This window comes from Pantherophis guttatus, chromosome 3 (genome assembly GCF_059756535.1).
Source record: "Pantherophis guttatus breed Tessera chromosome 3, ASM5975653v1, whole genome shotgun sequence".
NCBI lineage: Eukaryota > Metazoa > Chordata > Lepidosauria > Squamata > Colubridae > Pantherophis > Pantherophis guttatus.
Genome location: NC_142065.1, coordinates 184288693 through 184310099, shown reverse-complemented (window position 1 = coordinate 184310099; position 21407 = coordinate 184288693). Strand labels below are relative to the sequence as shown.

The 21407-nt window shown below is 34.9% G+C and overlaps 1 protein-coding gene across 6 annotated transcripts in view; it reads right to left on the bottom strand.

The window, feature by feature from the left end:
• RALYL (RALY RNA binding protein like) overlaps positions 1 to 12450 on the bottom strand; it is a 228607-nt gene extending 216157 nt beyond the window's left edge. For 2 of the 6 annotated variants that reach the window (XM_060681915.2, XM_087890750.1), the window contains exons 1-2: positions 8501 to 12450; positions 7530 to 7623 (exon numbers count right to left, since the gene is read on the bottom strand). The gene's annotated coding sequence lies outside the window, so the exon portion shown is untranslated. Of the gene's footprint in view, positions 1 to 7529 lie in introns of all 6 variants that reach the window. The other 4 variants (XM_060681914.2, XM_034422352.3, XM_034422351.3 and 1 more) reach the window with 2 other exon arrangements.
• Positions 12451 to 21407: the final 8957 nt, after the last annotated feature.

The window sequence follows — 21407 nt, the reverse complement described above, 5'->3', positions numbered from 1 at the left end:
TTTGCCCCCATAGAGGAAAAGATATATGGACTTCCATGTCCAAAGAGCTGAGATTAACCAGAAAAGCAGCCATGGCTTCAAGCAAAAAAAAAAAAAAAAAAGCAACACCATCCCTCAGGATTAAGCCTTCAAAACCTGGTTTTTGCACACAAAAATTAAAAGAAGGAGGAAATTATGTGCAAGTTACTTCACTCTAAGCTATAGTTACAGACCAAGGAACTGGCATATTTACATACAGAAGACAATTAGAAAAAAGGTGTAAATATTTCCATGTTTTATCTTTAACTTTCTTTTTGGAGGAATCCAGTTTGGACATTATTGTTTGTATCTAAATAAATCAGAGTAATATAAAAAGAAAATGCATTTAAAATTCATACATACATATATAATACTTTCTAATTCTATTATAAAGGCAGGATTCAATGAAAGAAAATACTTTATATAAGGTTCAAGTTGCACTGTGGAATTGAATCCAAATAGTTGGTTACATTTTAGTTCCAGTTAATTGATATGAACTTAAGTACTACTGATGTAAATGAAGGGAAGGGAATCCTGAAGCAGTCCTAACCCTTTCCCAAATTAAAACACTAGTGCATTTAACGGATTCTTATTCCTATGGAGCAATAGCAGCTCTCTATGATTTACAACACAGACCTTACCCAGCCCTATCTGGAAATACGGGAAATTGGAGCTGAGAGCTTCTGTACACAGGTCTTGAGCTTTAATATTAAACTAATGCATTTCCCCCAAAATAAGGGTGGGCTGTGGTATTTCAACTCCCATCATTTCTAATGTTTGGACTTGTTTGTGGACTTGTGCCGATAATGGCACAAGACTCTTTCCCTCTTCAATATATCCTTGAATCTCTCTCAGCCTTTCATATGAAAGTATTTCTTTACCTTTAATCATATTAATGATGATTCAATCCTGACAGGCTTAAAATTGATTCAGGCTTCCATCTGTCCAAGGTCAGTAAAATGAGGACCCAGATTTTTGGGAGCAATATGCTAAGGTTGTAAACTGCCCAGAGAGTGCTGTAAAGCACTATGGGGCAGTATATAAGTCTAAATGCTATTGCTAAAGGAAGTCTGCTTGAAATATCAATGTGTTTCCTGCATTGCCCCAAATTTCTGTGAAAAGGATTCTACATTAATTAATTTATTCAGGAGCTAAACTACTCTTCTTAAGAAAAAAAAATAGAATGAAAAAATAGTATTTTACCGTTATTTTGGGAGAAAGCAACACGTGGTATCATATTATTTTAGTAATTCCAAACTTGAAAAAATTTAAAATCTTCTATTTATGTGGAAACTATTCAAAGTCCAAATTGAAAAACACTTCTATGTTCCACTGCTAATGAATCCATGTACGTATTATTATGAAATATTTTCCAACAGGTGTGTTTGAGGAATGATTTCCAAAAAAGAGGAATACAGGAATATACAAGAAATCCAGCATTCATACGTTTGCAGAAATGCTACAGAATTTTCAAGTACTGAAAAATGAATGAGTTGAAGAAGTAGGTGAATAGAACCTATTACGCAAAGATTCTGATATATTTGTCTATTTGTTGAAACAAGTTACCTGTTAATTAATAAAAATAATTAATTTTACTTGCCTAGCATTTAAAATTTGTTGCAATTGAAATTTGTTGCGGTCTTAAAAGATAAGTTTGATAATTTATTTTAATTGTTGGTAAATGAATCAGAGTTATAACATCACAGACAATTGTGAAAATGATAATGCTTCATAGGTCATCCCACATCAAATTTCAATTGCTTCAAAGAGATTCAAGAAATTAAAATTTTAGTTTTCATTTGAAAATTGGTAACCTCTTTTAAAGAATGAAAACTGTTTCATTCTAATATTTCTGAAATTAATTTTTAATTAGACAATCTGAAATATTTTTAGCATCAGTAGGAATTATAATTGTACTTCCTCTAGGCAAAATTTTACATTGACATATATAAAAGATAAATGTAAAAGAAAGCACTCTATACTTTTTAATGAAAAAAAAACTGACTTTACCTACTCAATTTCCACATCAGGAATATGGAACCAAATGCACAAGTAATTTCAAAAATCAATCTCATTCAATTTAACTCATATTTTTATCACCATTCACTTGGGCTACTGCAATGTACCCTACATAAAACTTCCTTGAAGACTATTCAAAAGTCTAACTGATCCAAAATGCAGAGAGGTCCATGAATTGAAAAAAATGAAACTATTGGATTCTTAATTTGATCTATTTTATAAGACTGATACTAGGAGCCAAGACATGTAGGGCTTTATAGATGAAAAATTATGGTTATCAATGGCATTTCAAATGCTGTTTTTCATCTATAAAGCCCTACATGTCTTGGTTCCTAGTATCAGTTTTATAAAATAGACCAGATTAAGAATCCAATGTAATTTAGGTCTAAAACTATTTTTATTAGAACAGCTATATTAACAAATCTTGCAAGTCTGAATGACCTTTCCTCTCCCTCTCCTTAACTTCTGTATGAATTTTGGAGGAGCTTTTTTGAAACATTTTCTCAACTTAGTTTTGTGGAATGGATTTCAGCCGATCTTAGCGGCAGTGTTAGTGGCGGTAGTGCCTCTTCTTCATGTCCTTCAAGATCATCTTCTATATCTAGATTTGTAAGGCTGCTTTATCCACACTGGAATGATTTCTCAAATGCACACACTGATGGACCTATTTTTAGTTTCCTATCCTTGGGAAGTAAAGGAGGCAGTGACTGTCAATCAATTTTTATTGTTGTTGCCATTTTAGAATAGCCTTTTGAGACCAGATTAGCATCACCCTGACTTTATTTGCAATACCCCCTTTTTAAAGCTTGGGACAAACATTGTCTGCCTTTTTCATGTTTCTCAAGCATTTCTTGAAAAAGCTGGATACAATCCCTTTCCTTGTCAGGCAGAACTGGTCTGTTGATCCTCACATCTCTCTGTTGACTATTGCCATGTCTAGTTTCATTCCTTTTCTGTGGACATTTCCTTTCTATATTCTTCCCTGCAACTAAGTTACTTAGTTGTTTTTCTGTGCTCCATAAATCCTTTGAGGATCCATGTCAGTTTAATATCCACTGTTTTACAACGCATGAACCTCCTGCCCACTTTTATAATATCTGGCATCACAAACAGGATTAGAACACAATGCCTTTGAGGAGCTGAAGGCTGAAAGGGTTATTCCTGCTCCAGAGAATATATCTCAATTAAAATATGTATCTCACACTCAGTGACTGTAGTATGTAAACTTAACAAGATATACTTTTAATTTTTTATTTATTAAACACACTGCAAATCAGATATTTGAAGCTGTAGGATATTTTTCAATTCTGGCAACTTCTCACTTACTATGGTAAGTAATCCAACTATGATATAGTAATATAGGTAGTCCTCGACTTATAACAGTTCATTTAGTGACCATTCAGTCACAGCACTGAAAAAAATGACTTACGACCATTTTTCACACGACCTTTGTAGCATCCCCATGATCATGTTATCAAAATTCAGATGCTTGGCAACTGGTTCACACTTATGACTATTGCTGTGGCCCAAGGGATCCCCTTTTGCAAATTTTTAGACAAGCAAAATCAATGGGGAAGCCAGATTCACTTAACAAGCATGTTACTAACTTATGTTACAACTGCAGTGATTCAGTTAACAATTATGGCAACAAAGGTTGTAAAATGGGCCAAAACTCACTTAACAAATGTCTCACTTAACAAATGTCTCACTTTTGGGCTCAGTTGTGGTTGTAAGTCAAGGACTACCTGTATATTGTAATTCTTATTTGTTCCACCTACTTGCAGGATCCACTTGCTTTGCAGGGTGCTCACCTTAGTTCTGACAGTAAGTTTATTAATCAGGTATTTTGTTTTTCGGTTGACTTGTTGCAAAGGCTAACACTGATTAAGGCTAAGAGGGAGTGACTGGCCCAAGTTCACTCAGAGGCTTCCATACCTAAGGGAGAATTAGAATTGCTAATTAACTGCTCCATCATATTAGGTATCCGGGCAGACTTTGCCATTTTTATAACTACTTCATAGTGAATATTAGAATTGTATAGAAATGTAGATTTGGAAAGGAAAAATGACTTGACAGGTGCACTGGCACACAAGTAAACCTTAAAGGAATGTATCTTTTCCTGAGTTCATACATTTGCCCTTCCTCATGGTAAACATGGTAAAAGATGCATTTATCACATCCATTTATAGTCTGAAACACGTTCCACCTTTAAACTGAAATTTCTGTCTAGCCCTAGTAAGTGCACATGCACACACATATAAAGCCTATATATGTAAACACCATTATTAAATCATGATTTTTCAGATCCAAGGTAACAATTTTGATTATACTTAATAAGTAAATTTAATAATTTGGAAAAATTGCTTTGAAGTACAAGGGAATTATTAGCATAGCATCTGTCTGCCACTCTTTAAAATATAATACATTTTTTAGCAGTCACATGATCTTGGGAAAATACACCCATTTAAAAAAAATTGCAAATACAAACCTCGTTTATGTCCCTGTGTGCTTTGAAGCACTTTTTTGGAATCCAATCCAAACTTACTGCTCAACCTTAAGGCTAAGTACATCTATAACTACCCAGTTACTCAAATAAGTATCATTAATGGATATTGATATTCCAATGTAACCTGCCAATATGTTTTGGCCTGGTTCCAATTTAATGAGTAAACAGATAATATTTATAGTATTTATGTTTTATTGTATATTATACATAGTACTGTAAAATATAGATTAAAATATATGGAGACAAGGTATTACCACTGAAATCTGGAAACCAGTTATATATAATATTACTTCTTTTCTTCATAGATATTCATAAATAATCATCTAATATAAAAGTACTGAAATATCTTTTTATGTAATGCAATTTGTATCAGTATACTTCATTTAATAAGAGCACAGTGCTCTTATTAAATGAAGTATACTCTACAGCATACTGTTGATCTTATCCCTCAAGTGGTCAGATTTGTTTCCATTTAGAAAGAAAGTCTGACTTTTCAACAAACACACTGTAGATATTTATTTGTAATACTGTAAGGTGTTTTTTTTAAACAAAATAAGAAGTTTCATTATAGCTCATGTTCCATTTTTCAACGTAAATATACTATATGAATTATGCATCAATTACAACATGCTATTAATTTACATTTGCAAACTTCTCATTTTCCATATTGAGAACTAACACATTTTATCAATAATCTTCTGCCTTCAAATATTCAGTTTTATTTAATTAGTATACAAAACTCTGTTCCCAATAACTTTGTTTAAATTCAACTGGAAAAACATGTACTTTGACAAAAAGATGAGTATCAAAGTTGCATTCTCCAATACACTTGCAAGCGAATTCTAGGTTACACCATAGCTAACTTTAATTGCTTCTCAGAAACAGGTCTCCTTAAAAGAAACTGATTTATTTCTACATAAAAAAAGTTAAATTCAGGCTGCACCTTTTATCTGCCAGATTCTTCTGAACAACTACGTCTTATCAAAACTGAAACAATATAACATTTGCCCCAAGTTTTAAAATACAAGCATATGCACATTCATAACATTCATATTTCAATGGATTCCACCAATATAAAAGCTCTCAGGGTTTTATTTTGTTTTTCTATTTCAAAAGATAGATTTGACACAGTTTTATTTGTACCTATATATATCAAAAACTTTGTCCAATCAATTCAGTGCCTATTCATACATAGAATATGGCATAAAATCAGGCACTATTCTATAAAATCAGTGAGTTATGATACCTGCATTACTCTAGACAACAAACGAATGCAAGTCTGATTGTTTTTGCAGATCATCTTAAAAATGAATTTTATAAATGATTGCTGATACAATATAGCTATTTTTCATATTTTAATTTAATCACTTTAGAAACCTAACCATTTGAAAATATGTATAACTGAATAATAAAGCCAGTAAGCCAGTAACTATTATTAATACATTGCTGCAATAAACCTTTCATACAACTAATATCTTCAATTTTCTGAAAATAATTTGCAAATAAATTGATTGATATTAATTCCTTTAGTATTTATTTAAATTATGCAAAGGATGTGTTACTATATTGATGTATCAGTCAGACAGCCCAACTGCAAGCATTTTTATACAGAACAAGATTTTAATCAGGTCAATGGGACTTTGCTTACTTAAGTTTGTATTCCCAATTTTATCTGTCAGTTTATTAATACTGAATCAAGATAAACAAATGGAATTTACTCCTACATAAATGTGTTCATGTTTTAGAAGTAATGGGGGTAAATGATTTTCAAACTGCACCCTCCAAATAATTTCTTTCCAAGCAGTCTTGTTGGGTCAGTGATATATGAATTACATATTTCCTCAAGTTTGCTATGCAACTTTATTCCATGATTCTGGGAAAAATATACAAATCTTTGCTATTATGTTGTCATGCCAGTCTCCACTTTTCTACCAACTTAATTTATAAAGCTTTCCTCTAATACTACCAGTTATTGCAGGTAATACATACAAACTTTTGCATCATTATAAATGCAAGCACAAAGTATTTCAAATTGTAGACATTATGAAGTTGTGACAAATCAAATGGCTGTGTACATGGTTAAATTTATGAAATGCAACTGCTACACACTTGTGTGTCTATTAGAGAAACTATCAATTTCTTTTTTTATTATACTGTCTATTTAATCTAAATAAATATTGCCCGAGTATCACAAAAACTGCAAATATGCAAAGTTTAGTAATCTAATCCTTATCCTACCCCCTTCTTTGCTCAAAAAGGCTATACGATGTGGAGGAACAACATAGTTTACATCCATTTATTAATTGGTCTGTCTTTTCAAATTTCAACACAAAGCAACTGCAGAGGTTCAAATAATTCATGTCTGGTCCAATGACTAAGCACTATTGAAAAAGTTATGCTTTATAATATTTAATGACTGGGCAGTAACATTAACAATTGTTCAAACCAAAATAAAAACCTACAATTTATCAACATTCTTTAGCCTCATAATTGGACACAAAAAGGTAGGAGTCAATAAATTATTTCACTCTTTACTAAATTAATATAACAAAAATGAACTTAGAAATAAAGAGAAAATGTATGTGTGTGCTGGGGGGAAATATGAGGCTCACAAGGAAACAGGTATGGGAGAAACACTGTCAATCTGTCTGTCGCAGACACCTAGTGGGCAATAACAAAATCCCAACATCTTTCTTCTTACAATTAAGTTCTGTCACTGTCAATTTCTTAAGACCATCAGTGCTCCTGTGAGATATATTTCCATTCAGGTAAACTTCCTTCAAACACCCATGCTGTTTCAGTGACCTGCATACAATTAGTAAAATATCTTGCACCCCTAAACAGTATAAGAATACCTAGTATCATCTCTGCCATCGCTTACAGTTCTGCAGCCAACACTCAAGAGAACTTATTTGGGAGAGAGAAAAAAATATATCTCATAATGTAATTTACAAAGAGTGGAAACGCCTACAAGGAGCTGAAGTACCTGCACTGGGGAGATGTTCAGTTGTTCACTTCATCTTCCGTTGACAAGGAAACCAAACGGCACTTCATTCTCCAGGAAAACCTTCCACTGCCATCTTTTGAAAATATATTTATTTGTATATATGTGCATAGCTATCAACATTAAGATAATTATCATAAAATTATCTCTGTATAAAAATATTAAAAAGTGAAACTCTGGAAAGGAAATATTTTTTGGCTCTCTCCCTCTCTCTTTTACTACACGGCATTTTTTTTGGACGGGGGGAGGAAGAATTTAAAAATGCTCAACAGTACCAAGCTGCAAGAAAAGTTTCACATTATAAAATCAGAAAAAGAAGAAAAACGGCTGATTCCAACCGGATGTCCAAAAAAAGAAAAAGAAACAAAACAATAATAATAAAAAAACATTTAACAAAATTAATATCTTGCTCGGTGGCTTGCCCAAGGCATTGCAAGATCACAAACTGTTTGTAAACGTTGCTGTAAAATGCATTTTTAAATCCCATATATATACACAAAAAAAGCAAAAAAAGAAAACACCGTCAAAAATCTTTGCAAAAGAGAGTTAGTTAAGCAACGTGCCCACTTCTCATCTCTTTGCTTTTTTTAAAAAAAATGCATAATAATTTACATCGCTTTTTGTTCAGTACAAAACCAGTTGCATGTGTATATATACGTAAATAATGTGTATGCATTTACACTGTTGCTGGACTGGCAAGTCTATTTTTTTTTTCGCCGTTTCTTTTTTTCTCTTTAAGATTCCTAGCGACTTCCAGTCCCAGCAACACCTTTTGCTCCCAGTTTAGTAAACCATCGCATGCTAAGAAAAAAAAAAAAAAACTTGTCATCAGAAAAAGGATCAAATCCATGAAAACAAAGAGGTAAAAATAAAAAAGCAGCAAAAACAAAAAAAAGGAAGAAGAAAACAGGACAAAAAAAGGAGGACAAGAATTTCAGCGGAAAGGTACTCACCGAGCGGGAGTAAAAGGAAGGAATAAAAACGCGAGTTACTATAAAATACAGTATGGCGGTGGAAGAAGGAATGAAGCGCTTTTTTCCCCCTCTTTAGTCTCTGCCTCAGGCAATTGCCACGTGATTCTGAGCCAGGCTGACTCGCAGGCAGGGGGAAAGGAACGGGCGGGGAAAGGGGCAAACCCCACCGGAGGAGCCCGACTCGCTCGCAACAGCTCGGCGGCGGCAGCTGGAATAGTGGCGCCCGTGGCGGCAGCGGCGAAGGAGGCTTGGAACCGCTAAGCAGCGGCAGCGGCAGCAGCAGCAGACTTTAGCCTCGGCAGCAATGGGTGGCGCTGGCGACAGCAGCAAACAGCAGCAGCAGCCAGACGAGCAGGTGCCCCGCGCGCAGCACTAGACAAATGCGGGCGCGCGCGCGCTCGGTGGAAGAGCAGCCAAGGCAGAGGGCGCGGGAAGAGGAGCCGGGGAAGAGGAGGAGGAGGAGGAGGCGGGGGCGAAAGCCGACGCAAGGAGGGAGCGAAGTGGCGGCGACGGGGCTGGGGGGAGGCAGAAGAAGAGAGGACCCCCCCTCCCCCGCTCACCCACATTCTCTGAATAGCAGGCGCGCGCGCGTGTATATATGTATGTGTGTGTGTGTGTGTCTTTGGGTGTGATTGCGCGCGCATGTGGGGGAACGGGTGGAAGACACGCACTTGGAGGTGCGGTGGCCGCAAGTTGGTGCTGCTTGCCGTATCTGTGCATCTGCGTGAAAGAAAGAGAGAGAGAGAGAGAGCAACCGCCGGGATTTCATGGCCGTTGGCAGGATGAAAGTTACTCCTTCTTTCGCCTTGCGCTTGGCTGCGGAGCGCGTTCCGGGACGGCCTTCGACGTTGGCGATGAAAAGAACCGGGACTCCTCCTTTGGCACCTGGAAGACTAAAAGGACTTAGGATGGCGAAAGCCCCTTCACTGTGTGCGGGTTTCCCGGCTTGAATTCGGCGATAGTGCCTAGAAAATCCGGTTCCACGGCACCTTCAGGTGTCCCAGGGGTCCCGTTTGGCCGTCAAGATCCTTGTCTTCTTTTCTTTCCAAGATTAATTCCATTTTCCTCCCCAGGAGGAAAGGCTTTTTCTTCCCGTTTTGAAGAAGAAATGATTTTAGGTGGTATTAGACTTGAGACGTGCTCTGTTATCAGTACAGAAATCTTAGCTCCACAGAAGGAAAATGTTTTTTTTTCTAAAACAAAAATGAATTTAGATTGATCTGCAGGGGAGTTAAGAATAAACAACCTTTTTTGTTCATTGCATCTCCCCTCTGAAATTGATAGCAAAGAATATTCTAGTTTGGCTTTTCCAACTATGCAACCCATTAATATTTATAAAATCTAGGGATTGAAACTATTTTCTTTGACAGTTCTACCTTTGTTTTGAGAGTGGTTTAATAATTCAGATAAATTCCTTTCCTGACAATTTTCTTCTTTAGTGGAAGGTATTTGGAAATGGCATATAAAATGTAAAGAGTCTCTAACAGATCTCGTTTCACCAGTCTTCAGTGACAAAAACCAGTGCAGTATCTTAAGAATCTACTAGAAAGTAAATCTCATTTTGAATTCATTGTGTACCTATGTTTAGAATTAAATTGTAAAACTCTTAAGCTTACATTAATCTACAGTTTTTGAGAATTTACCTGAAAGTAAATTCTATTCAGGTTATTAGATTTTTGATGAATCCTAGTGCCAACATGCTTATCTATTAATTCTATATCTTTTCTTCATTGATAAACATGCTACCTTCAGAAGGATGATTACACATGAAACATATCATTAAAATCATTATTCAATAAGATGTTACATAATTAGCTTCTATGAAACAAAACAATCAGTCATTGATGCTGAATAATGGATGAATTCATTTGTCTTCCATTATATTCTGATGTCTTTTTTGCTTTTTTTTTTTTTACTTTTTGTGTGTCCCAGGGAGATGAATGCCATCTTGAGTTCTTTGTGGAAAGGTGGTTTATAAATCTAACAAATAAACTCTGATAAATGCTCTGTCTTCCTGTTCTCCCATCATTTTTAAACCTAGTACTCCATAGAGAACTGTAGGAAATAATAGCAGCTTCATCTCTATAGTGTATTTTGTCCAGTGCTTTCTTTATGAGTAAAACTTTATTCATAATGCGTAATAATACAAATAGTTGTTTTATATGTAAAAGAGAGAACTTTTATAGCAATGGCAAGAACAACTATGGTGCTCCTAGGCTACGTGACATTTATGGAACCAGCACTATATTAATAGCTTGAATCAGTGGAAAATATATTTATTTAAACGTTTTTAAAATTATTTTTAAAATAAGAAAGAGGTCAAGATATATATTTATGTAATCAAAATTTGAACTGCATCTATTTAATGAAAATGGCCCTATACTAGTCAAAATCAAGTCAAATCCCCTAATGACCATGTCCAGGTAGTTTTTTAAATAGTATTACAGAAGGGGTTTACCAATACCTTCTGAGATTTTTTTTTCAACTTTCCAATATATTGTTACACACTAACATTATTTGGAGTTCCCAATCCAAGTAGCCGAGTCATTAAGATTTGGGCAGAATACAAAATTAATGAATAAACAAGATGTATATAATTTTGAAACTTGGTGACGGCTGGGGAGAATGAAGACATGAATTATCAAGCTTGCATGGAGTTGATCCAATTCAGAAACCCCAACTAACTGCAGACAAGGTATTGATGATGCCCAAAAGCAATTTGCAATTTTCAAAGAAGCATGAAGTTACAAGGATAGAAGACGTTACACCCAAATCTTTGGAAAACAAATGTTGTCAAGCATGATTCTTAGAAGAAGTTCCTCTCTTGTCTTTGATAACTTTCTCTGAGAATGGAGTAAAACACAAAAAGATGAAGCTTTTTTTTTATATTAATTAAATTGGGACCATTGAGATGAAAAGTTGGAAGCAGGGTCATTGGGGAAATGTAAAAGTATAATGCTATAGTTCTTGATTTTAAAGGAAGTTTAGTGTGGCTTAGTATGTACCTTAAACTTAAAAAAAAAGAAACCAGATTTTAATAAACTCAGAGAAATCCTATGGCAGAAGAAGCTAATGAAAAGAAATGCTCAAGATAGTTAGAAAAGAATATTAAAAGCATAAGTATGAACAATTTCAGTGAAGAAAAGGGAAACCCTGAAGGAAAAGCTTAATGAAAATCTGAAAAGAAAAAAGACATAGGAAACAGAAGATCACAAAGGAAGAGTACAGAAAGGTAGCTCAGAACTATGGAGCTGGCATCAGTAAAGAAAAAGCTTAAAATGAAATGATGTTAGCAAAGGATGCTTACTACAATGTAATAGACTTTTTTAGATTATGTTCAAAATGAGGAAAAGAAAAGAGTCAGTATACAAACGGATTCTTGGTGAAAAGAGCAAAATGATAACAAAACAGAAAAAGCGGAACAACTTTCCTATAGAAAGGCATGTGTAATGTGTTCCATATAATGACCATATAGATTTTGTCCACAGTACAATGTGACAATACAATATAAATATTAAAAATACATATACATACATAAATATATGTTATATTTGTTAGGTAATAAGTGCTCTTTTTTAAAAAAAAATTCTGTATACTTCCATATTTAATAGGTACATCTGATGAAACTAAGTTGTATCTTTCAAAGTCTTAACCCAGTATATTGGTTTTTGAAATAGAATAATAATTTATGTCTGTAGGTGGGGTGATCAAACCATTCTTTCAAATGTGTCTCCAAACAATATAGAAAATGAAAGTTAATAAAAAAAATGTGCACTATTTCTGTAGTTTGCAATAGATTTAAAACAATATCTGCCTTTTCTGTGCAGCAGAAATTGGCATATTTAATACAGGAAGAAACAACATACACTCGTGTAAGGGTAGAGATGAAGATGGATAAGAAGAAATGTAAAAGAAGAAGAAGCAAAGAAAAAGTATTAATTGTGCGATTTAAAAAAATATTTCGGGTCAGAATTCATAACAGAGAGAAAAAAGTATTTGCCAGCTATATTGATGTTAATGTTGCAGCATCACTTAGGGTTGTATGCTCTTTTCTTAATTATTTCAAAATATGTTCTTTGCTACCATTATACTTAAGCAGAGATTTAAAAAACAATGAGTTTTAATTATAATTGTGACAAGCTTGAAAGTCAAAGTTGTTTATGTGAGAGTAGAACAGATCATGCTATAAAACAATACAACATAAATATTTACAGGGCTTTTGATTAAAGGCAATTTTGGGCACATTGAACTTAGTAATTTCTTCCCCGTTGCCCCCTCTGGGAATAGAAAAGGATAATTCAAATCAGAGTGCCCTTTGCAGATGCTGAATTTTATAGGAAACATCTAAAACATTAAATGCTCTCCAGCACAGAGGTTTTTTAATTTAAAATCTACATTAATGTTTAGCTCTTATATTGTTTTCATGGAAAAGGAAAGCATTGTGATGAAGTCATCACAAAATAACTACTGAAAGGTTATAAAGGGAACTAGGAATCAGAGATTTCACTTAACAGATGGTAAGTATATTGTACATATGTGTCAATCACAAACATAGGTTCTTTGTACATTGTTAATCAGATTTCAAGCTAAGGAAGTATTTCCTAGCTTTCAGATGTTGGAAAAATAACAAAGCAGCTACTGTATAGTGCTAAATGTAAGGACCAAGATATTGTAAAGAATAGGTCATAAGTGATAGTCTGGAAGCTGGAAATCAGAAGCGTGTTGAGGTCAGGATAAGAAGGCAAAACCAAAAATAAGCTAGAAGTTAATACGAAGGAAACCAGAATGTAAAACAATTGCTAAGAAAGACTCTTCTGAATGGAAAGCTAATGAGAGTTATTCTTTACCAAATATTCTTTTGGAAGCAGACTCAGTTCAAGCTAGAAGATTCTTTGTGAAGAAAGTGCCACTTACAGTTCAGTAATTAATTGCATAAGGCAGTACTGTAATCACAAATTTCTGACAGCTAGCAAGGGCTTAAAGATAGATAAGCTTCTATCACACACCATCAACAGGAAACCAGTATCTATCAGACTCCCCAGCTCAAACTTGACAGAAGCTATCGAACCCAGCACAGCTAGATAAGAATCTTGAATGCAGTTGACTGCCCACTGTCAGTATAAAATATGTTCCTTCTTATACCCAGGACACTTTTAATCAAGCACTGCTTTTTCTCCACTTTTTCCACAGCTCATTTTGTGTTTTACTTAGTAATGGGTGAGGGATATTGTTGATATAACTAGCATAACTAGCATTCCCTGCTCTGGGAAAGTAGATCTCAATAAAACTTGCTCAGTGTAGGTGTTTAAGAAACATTATCTTAAATATTTAGGGCAAGCATTCTTAAGCTACTGAAGTAGTAAGAAACAGAATAACAGAGATGGAAGGGACCTTGGAGGTCTTCTAGTCCAACCCCCTTCTTAGGCAGGAAATGATTATCCAACATCTTCTTAAAACTTCCAGTGTTGGAGCATTCACAACTTCTGGAGGCAAGTTATTCCACTGATTAATTGTTCTAACTGTCAGGAAGTTTTTCCTTAGTTTTAGGTTGCTTCTCTCCTTGATTAGTTTCCACCCATTGCTTCTTGTCCTACCCTCAGGTGCTTTGGAGAATAGCTTGACTCCCTCTTCTTTGTGGCAGCCCCTGAGATATTGGATCTGCTATCATGTCACTCCTGGTCCTTCTTTTCATTAAACTAGACATATCCAGTTCCTGCAACCGTTCTTCATATGTTTTAGCCTCCAGTCCCCTAATCATCTTAGTTGCTCTTCTCTGCACTCTTTCTAGAGTCTCAACATCTTTTTTTACATTGTGGCAACCAAAACTGGATGCAGCATTCCAAGTGTGGCCTTACCAAGGCATTATGAAGTGGTATTAACACTTCACGTGATCTTGATTCTATCCCTCTGTTATGCAGCCTAGAACTGTGTTGGCTTTTTGGCAGCTGCTGCACACTGCTGGCTCATATTTAAATTGTTGTCCACTAGGACTCCCAAGATCCCTCTCTCAGTTACTACTATTGAGTGATATACCACATATATTGTACCTGTGCATTTTGTTTTTCTTGCCTAAATGTAGAACCTTACTTTTTTCACCATTGAATTTTGTTTTGTGAGATAGCTCCCAATGTTCAAGTCTGTCAAGATCCTTCTGTATCTTAAGCCTATATTCCGGAGTGTTGGCTATTTCTGCTAGCATGTCGTCTGCAAATTTGATGAGTTCCCCATCTATCCCCTCGTCCAAATCATTGATGAAGATGTTGAAGAATACTAAAACAAAGCCACTGCATACCTCCCTCCATGTAAATGCAGTTCCATTGTGGACTACACGTTGAATGCGATTGGTCAGCCAGTTACGAATCCATCTGGTGGTGATGCTGTCTAACGTACATTTTTTTATTTTATCTAGCAATGGGTTATGGTCTACTTTATCAAATGCCTTACTGAAGTCCAAGTAAATTATATCGATAGCATTCCTCTAGTCCACTAATTTTGTCACTTTGTCAATAAGATTAGTCTGGCATGATCTGTTTTTGACAAACCCATGTTGGCTTTTGGTTTATTACTTTGTTTGCTTCTAGGTGTTCTCTGATTCATTGCTTGATTATCTTTTCCAGAATCTTTTTTGGGGAAAAAAAAGTTGTTAATGCCTGGAATGCACTACCAAACTCTGTGGTCTCATCCCAAAACCCCCAAAACTTTAACCTAAAACTGTCTACTGTTGACCTCACCCCATTTCTAAGAGGTCTGTAAGAGGCATGCGTAAGAGCACCAGTGTGCCTACCGTCCCTGTCCTAATGTTTTCTATAATTGTATTCAATTCATGATTATACTTATATATATTATCTAATATGTACTTTACAAAATAAAATAAAATAAAAAATCTTCCCTAGTATTCAGGTCAGCCTGATAGATCTGTAGTTTCCTGGATCTTATTTTTTTTCCTTAGTGTCTGAGGCTATGGGAAAATAAATGATTTTGACAATGAATAGACAAGAGAGAGATCATAATTAATCAACAGAGCATCAAGAGGTTTGCTATGATCAAAATACAGTAAATAAAGAATGCTATGACAAAAATCAACATTTTTGCTAAAGTGCGGGAATAGGATTGTATTTCATGAAATTGTTTATTGGCTCGTACAATTCTATTCCCACAAGGATCAATAAATACAAAAGGAACTTACTAAGAAGATAAAATGAAAAATGTTTAAATCCATTTTATACTAACAAGTATTTTATATGTAATATGCCATAATAAATAATATTTTAATCCTAATAATTTATTAAAGTTGTATGCTGCCCCACTCTCAAGGAATCCAGGCATAAAACTGGTAATTAATTTGCATGCAAATTTGATAAATATTAAATGTGATTTAATTAAACGCTATTAATACTAGAGTAGTATGAAAAGGTGAAGAACTTGAGCTTTATTTATTCTTACTTAATACCTTTAATTATTTGACTTAGTATTTCTTAATCCTTTTCTGTACTTACCATGGAAGGGAATAGCATGATTGGTATATGTATGTGTGTGTGTGTGTGTGCATGCATGCATGAACGATAGATCTTGACACTTGAAATATTGATAATATATGCAATGTACTTAGCAATTCATTTATTGAAGATTCTTTAATTCCGATTGGAATGTTCTTTGTGGTATACTTTGTATCTACTGATATGCTGTAAATATGACACTCATCTATAAGAAGGTATTTCCCACCTGTTCTCAAGACACTGTCATTATCATCACATATAACATTGATGATTGTTGATAGGAAAAGCCTCTTCACAATAAAATGAAAAGCACAACTGTAATTTTATAATAAAAATTCAATGAAAGTTATTTTCACGTTAGCAAGCAACATTTTGAAATAACCAATAAATGAATATTTGAATTTTTATTACCATTTAAGATTCTATCGCTACTATGATCAGTTTCTAAAATACAAAATATATTTCATTCTTGTTTGACTTATAGAGTCCTGCTTTGTGAATACACTAACATAAGAAAATTCAGTACTCAAGCATTGGCAGCCTACTTGAGACAATGTCTCTATTTGAAAAATCACTCTTTAAGTGGACTCATAAAATGGTTATTGTGGGAAATAGCTAGGGGAAATTACTACTTTTCCCTAGAATGGGTATACTGTTGGTGTAACTAATCACAATATTCCTCCCCGCCCCCGCCCCCCCAAACAGTAACTGATGGGACTGGTTTCTTTTACCTTCTGTAGTTCTGCAATAGATTGAGTGCCATTCTATGTTACCTTTGTCTTTATTTTCTGTCTAGGTTCTTCCATTTTTAAGCAAAAACCTTTTCACATTTATTTTAATAATGTCTCTTTAAAGGCTAAAAGCATTCTTGCAAATAAAGATGAAGATTGGTTCTGTGTTTTGCAGTATATCAGGTTCCTAACTGCAGTTTTTGTAATTAAAAGAATAATAAAGTATCAACTAGAATTAAAATCTTGATGGCATAAGGAACTTTTCACATGCTGTTTGTTATCTGTTGAAATCTACTTGCCTTCCTTAGCAATTGTTTATCAAATAATCTTAAGTGTATCCAACAGCCACTCCAAACTCCATCCATTTGTCTTGTGCAAGCCATCCAACTAAATATTCTTTCTAGCTCAGGGTGATATTAAAAGATCACTGCGACTCATACAAGTAAGTGATTCTGACGGAAAAACGCTAAGCTATTTTGGTGGTGTGCATCTAAATCTGGAAAATTGCTTAAGGACAGTAAGATACTACTTTTAAAAATACTATTAATTTAAGGAAAATATGCATTAGAAATTAGAAACCTTCCTGTACATAATTCACACTTCTAAGAAGCTTTTCAATTATCTCCTAATCTCTGTACAAATAACTGTGTCCCAGGAGCTAGCATTTATAATCTTTTCCATTAAGTGTTTCAGCTTTGTTCATCTTGGTCAGTCTGTCTCTTCTGTTACATTTTGCTTTTGTTTTTAGTGTGGATTTTGACATTTTTGACTAAAAACTTAATGTTGACTTTTTGTTGCTTTTGAACTTGTTAACTGATTTTTTTTCTTTATTTCATGGCATCTTTTTCTGTTTTGTAGCTACGTTACAACTACATTTGGAGGAGAGCGGGTAATGTGTTAAAAAACATACCAAATGATGACACATAAAGGGTTGGAGTTTTCATGTGGTTTTCAGGACAATCTCTGTAGAGCTCTTTGCAGTAGTCTACTCATGATATTACAAGGGCATGAGTGACTAGCCAGAGTCTTCTCCTTCAAGTAGGCAAAGGTTGCCTGACTGCAGCTTCTACCAGTTGTTTCAGCAAGAAAGTCCAGGAGCATCCCAGGAAAAGGCTGGAAAGTAAAATGTGTTCATTCTGAAACCAAACTGAGGAAAATATGAAATATTCTGCAGTCCTAGATAGAAGGATAGCCCCAAGCTGTCTGATTGTTGGGATTAAATTTGACAAAAATTGTGCAGACTATCATTCATGTCTAATACTTGTAATGTAACAAAGTTATTTTCATTATACTGTATAGAGAGGAATGTTTCTGAATTGTTTTGACTAAAATTAGGAACTAGAATGACAGGGCTCTGACAATTCTTATGCCTTTAGTTTCAGTAACCATGGAAAAAATTATTTTGACTCCCAACTCTCAAAACCAGGATAATTAAACATAGAACCTCTTTTCCACAATTACAACATCAATGGCTGTTTTCATGTTTTACAGAAAACATTGAGGTTTTGATTGGATTTATTCTCATGTGGCATATTTTTATTTGATTTTGAAGATGTACAATGATTGATAATAGATACAAATAATCTAATAATTATCCTTCAGTAAAGTTGTACTTTACTGACAGTAAATACAGTATATAGATTGTGTTTAATAAATCAATGGAAAAAGTTTTTACAAAAAGTTAACTCTGCCTAATACATTATTTTCAATGAGCTCAAACATACTAATAGTCAACTGGGCTTTTAAGTAGTAGGAACATTTATTTGAAGAATGGTCTTTTTAAAGAAAGACTAATTAATTTCATAAAATCATAGATTTAGAGCAGTGGTTCTCAACCTGTGGGTCGGGACCTCTTTGGGGGTCAAACAACCCTTTCACCGGGGTCGCCTAAGACCATCGGAAAACACATATTTTCAATGGTTTTAGGAATAATTTTATGGTTGGGGATCACCACAACATGAGGATCTCTATTAAAGGGTCGCAGCATTAGGAAGGTTGAGACCCACTGATTTAGAGGATACCTCGCAGCTCGTCTAAATCAACAAACTGCCCAGTGCAGGATATGCTAAAACATTTTAGAAGATGGAGTCCACATAAAGGCAATTTATTCCAATAATTCACAGCTGTCACGTACAAAAAATTAAATATTCTGAAATGTACTCTTTGGGATGTAATCCTTACAACTGTATTGTCCCTTCCTTTCACACACCTCCACATATTTATGAATATATGTATGTCAGAAAAGGTCATTTTGTTGAACCTCTGACTCTGCAGAATTAGTTTTCCAGCAGAGATCAGGGTAGCTGAAATTTACCATTGTCACTATTGTGCATCTTTGAAAGGTGATTTAACACAGAGATCTCTCATTCATATCTTTCCTTTTCAGATGCTCTGTAATATATAATGACATCATTTTCTTTTCTTTTATTCTTTCCTAAATGCTTTCAACATGACTTCCGTGTTCCAATTCATGAATTTCTTCAACACTCCCTCTTTTACAATCTTTTGCGTCATCCTGCCAGGTCTCAATAAAGTCTAGTGGTACCTTATTTGTTCTCCTGTCTTAATATTTCAAGTTTCCCTGTTTTGAAGTCAAGAAAGAATCCATGAGAAAACGAAATATTTGATCCAAATACCACAGTCCAAGCAAGTAACTAGATTAAAATATCAAATATATAATATAACATTTTGTAAAACAATGCAATAACAAATTATTGGCTTTATATACCCAGCTGCTTTTTGTAGGTGAAGGCAGTTGCATTTACCTGTTTCCAGCCTGTTCCATCCAATATAATTCAACAGATGTTTGGGAAAAACATCTGCACGTTCCTCAGTTGCCTGAGAAACAGGCAGCCTGCCAATTGAGAGAAGGGTTGAAAGAAAGAAATTTCTACTTTAATGAAGTGAAAGATAAATTGGGTTCTAAAATGAAAGTAGTCCAGTTGTTGAAATTTCCATAATATTATACTTTATCCTTTCAATACATCTTTAAAATCTCCATCAAAACCTTGCTTTTAACTTCAAGATGGCTGACAATAATTTCAACAACTTCTTGTTCCCGTTACAAGGAAAATCACCTCATTTTTTGTTTGTGAATTTGATTAGGCAACTGATCTTATTTCCAATACGCATGATTGCTGAATAGATTACCAGTGCATTATTTTAGCACCAAAATCTGGTGCAGATCAATCAATTACTAATGCCATTACTCAAATGATACTGTAATTTGTTTAAACACAGCAATGAGCTATGGCTGCCATAGTTGGTAATCCTATCATTCATAATCTGATCCAGCAGTGAAATCCGGCCAGATAAATAAAAATAAATAAAATAAATAATTTTATTTCTATACCGCCCTTCTCCCAAAGGACTCTATACCGCCCTTCTCCCGAAGGGCAGTGTACAGCCTATTAAAAACACAAGACAACATCTGTTAAAATAGTTTAAAATTATTAAATGAATTCAGTTCAATTTAAAACCCCAGGAATTTAAAACCCAATTTAAAATTGTTATGTTGATAGCCCAGCCTGGCGGAACAACAGGGTCTTGAGTGCACAACGAAATACCCAGAGGTCGGAGATCTTACGCATTTCCAGATCTATCTGGCTTATACGAACCAGTAGTGCCAGTGGCGGGAGGCTCCGCCTACCTGCCAGGACATCATTATGTCCCATTTGTTACTCTCTTCGCATGCAAAAACAAAGCACGTGCGCGCTCCTGCACACTCCCATTCCCAAACCGGTAGCAAAGGTAAGTGGATTTCACCACTGATCTGATCCTATTGCCTTGCTCTCCAGGCTGGTTTCTGGACAAGTATGATGGGATAGCTAGGTCAGTTTTATGCAGAAACTGCCTTTAATGACTGCCAGAAAGTTACAGATAACAGAAAAATTTACACATTATGCAAAGTAAGCAAACTGCAAGAGTATGTAGAAAGTTTTATTGTATTTAAGAGATGTGGGAGGGAATGAATCAGCTTTGATTGCTCAATTTTAAAAAAGGATAAACTAATGGATTGCATGATGAGCTAGTTTGCCAAGCTGAGTTGTTCCTAACATCTTGGACTCTTGGAATTGAACTTTAGCATTAAATTAGCAAAATCACATAAAAGTGTACCATAAACCAAAAGTTTATGTCTTTGTTGCAGCACTTCAGGACAGTATGCACTTGCCTATCTTCGAAATCTCTTGCTAAATTAGTTATGAAGTGATATACCCGTGGAATAAAGGGTCATATTGCTATTAAGTGATTCAAGTATACCAAGCCTGATAGTTTGGAAAAGGATCTAGGACAACTCCTCCTGGCCAACTTGCCCCAGCGAGACAATTTGCCATGACCAATTTGTGACGGGACAATTCAGTGCAGGATACTTCAAGAGAGGAATGGGTGAGTTGCAATGGACCTTGTTTTGCTTTGGGTTTGAACCTTCTCAAGTTAGACGTCTTCAAGGCTGGGTGAGCTGCAATTCTAATTGCCCCCTCTCTTGAATTAACTAGCATTGAATTGTCCCACGGTGAATTGTCTTGTGTGAGTTGGCCACAGCAAGTTATCCTACAGGAAGTCAGACGAGTGAGTCAACCATGATGAGATGGCTTGGGTGAATCAACTGAGGTGAGTTGACTGAAGTGTATTGTCCCATTCCCTTTGGGAAATGAGGAA